Here is a 2732-nt window from a genome sequence, read left to right as displayed (position 1 = left end):
GGAGACGCAGGAGGAGGAGGAGGGCAAGGCAGGCCCAGCAAGGCCCGCCAGCACAGCCACTACCACCACGCAGGCAGCCCGCAATCCCACGCCTCCGAGCACATCCGTTCGACCTCACGGATGAGCAGATCCACACCCTCTACCGTTTGGACCGGGACACCATAACCGCCATTGTGGACATGACACAGGCTGACCTTGTCAGCATGATAGATAGCCCAACCGCCATTCCACCCCTACTGAAGGTGGTGTCTGTACTCCACTTCCTGGCCACAGGCACCTACCAGCACACAGTCGGACAGTTGCATGGCATTTCACAGCCATTGTTCTCACGGACACTATTGCAAGTGCTCGATGCCCTCCTGAAGCACGCAGACGACGCCATGCACTTGGCGGCATACCGGGTTGCATTGGTGCCATCGACTGCACCCATGTGGAATTGGTCGTCCCACATGCCATGGAGGCCCAGTACCGCAACCGAAAACAATTTCATTCTCTGAATGTACAAATGGTGTGTGACTCCAACAGGATCATTACACATTGTTGTGCACGATTTCCAGGATCAACCCATGATTCTATGGTCTTGAGGAACTCTAAAATACCACGCTACATGGAGCGACACGCAGGGAACAGATCCTGGCTACTCGGTGAGTCTCATTTCATGCATGATAATGTGGGGTTGGTGATGCGTCAATGACCTGGCAGGAAGGGGGGGGGGTGCGTACGTAGCAATGTCATTCCACAAACATCCTTTATTGTCCACATACAGGTGATGCCGGGTATCCACTGAAGAGATGGCTCCTTACACCACTCCGGAACCCACAGAACCAGCATGAGGAGGACTACAACCATGCCTACTCACGTACCCGTGTAGTCATAGAACAGGCATTCGGTCTACTGAAGGGTCGTTTCCGCTGCCTCAGCAGGTCTGGCGGGGCACTCCTGTACCGCCATGTGAAGGTTGCAAAGATGGTCATGGCATGTGTCATGCTACACAACATGTGCGTACGTAGAAATGTGCCCATGCCCCCTGACGCAGAACTGCAAGCACCTGAAGATGGTCATGATGAGGGTGGGGATGTGGCAGTACCTCAAGGAGTCTGCGAGGCACAGGAGGGCCGTGACATTCATCAGATTCTCATTGATTCATGCTTCTAGCACTCACGCCTGGTGGCTGATACATGGACACGGGACTTGTGGCACTGTGTGTGTCTGGAACATGCACAATATGGACTGTACGCCTATAAAGGCCTCGTACACAAAGATCAATGTCCACACATCTCATTGGATGATCGTGCATTGTTTATAGCATATGTGAAATTATGTTACACACCCCATCGACCCGCCACCCAAGTGAGCCCAACACACCCCCTCCACCCTCCTACCTCCCCCCCGAACACCAGTGTCCAAAGATGCTCATAGTCAGTGGGCAGACGCTATTGCAAGCCCCCTCTCCGGGTATCAGGGGCACCCCTGCCTGTGGAGCGCAGGTTCCTCCCAGATCTACGTTGGGGGCTGCCCTGGACGGAACTTGCAACGGATGATGTCTCTGCCTGCTCACGTCCATGCATGTCCCTAAGGGTTTGTGAGAGCTCAGTGAGCACACGGCGCACAGCGGCAAGTTCAGCACATACGTCTTTGGACGTCGCATGCAGTTCCCCCCTCAGGCTCTCAGTGCTTCTCTCCATTTGTACTCTCAGGCTTTCGGTGCTTCTCTCCATTTGTACTCTCAGGCTCTCGGTGCTTCTCTCCATTTCTGCCCTAAGTGTCTCAGTTGATGTTTCTATGGCTGCCTTAGTAGCCCCACATTCATCAGCATGGTCCTTGAGGAGCGTGGCCAGTTGCTGCTGTTGCACGATCACCTGGTCGAGGGACTGTTGCCTCTGCTGTGCCATGGCCATTTGCGGTGGTGTCACAGAGGGGCTGGTCACCTCATGTTGCCTTGCCACAGGGCTTGTGGGGGATGGCCAGTCGTCGTCTTGTGGGTGCCCCTGTGTGGTATCCTCATGGTGTACAGGATGAAACAGACAGGGGGATTGAGACAGGTCATGGATGGATCTTACTTCGACATCCCCGTTTTTTGTGTCGGAGCATGCTGCCATTAATGCAGTGTCACCTATGGTGCTGCTGCCACCAGAAGCAGTGCCTTCTGTGGCATCCATTGGGGGGACCAGTGGTGGTGCTGTTGTGGGCATGCTGCCTGCTGGGGTGCCTGTTGGAGTTCCCTCCTGTGTGCTGCCACTTGATTTGTGCTGCTGCCGTGTCTTGATGCGTGCAGCTGAGGTGGAGGGTCTTTGGCCGTTGGTCTTGGCCCTCTTTGCAGGTGTGCTGGTAGGGGTGTCCTGGAGCTCGACGTTTGAATCGGACCCTGTGGTGGAGTAAAGGAGGGCGAGCGTTATTAATGGGTCTGTTGAAATTGGAATGGCAATGTATCACATGCATTGGGGTGGTACCTGAGGGTGATTTGGGTCGGGGCCTTGGAGGTGGTTTCATTTTTGTGTGGATTGAGGATGCAGTTGTTTTGCAGCCTACAGTTAGGGTGTGCCTGCTGCACGAGTAGAGGGTGTTTTTAGGATTTTTAATTATTTATGTATTTAATGTGAGTTTTAAAGTGCGCTATCTGGCCGATGTATGTGGACGTTCTCCTGGACATGTGTTACTGTTGGACTATGTGGACACATGGTACTTCACATGATTGGACATTGTGGATTTAGCATTGTTTAATTTGGCCCACC

This window comes from Ambystoma mexicanum, chromosome 13 (genome assembly GCF_040938575.1).
Source record: "Ambystoma mexicanum isolate Mex_15411 chromosome 13, UKY_AmexF1_1, whole genome shotgun sequence".
NCBI classification, from domain to species: Eukaryota; Metazoa; Chordata; class Amphibia; order Caudata; family Ambystomatidae; genus Ambystoma; species Ambystoma mexicanum.
Note: the sequence above shows the minus strand (reverse complement) of the source record.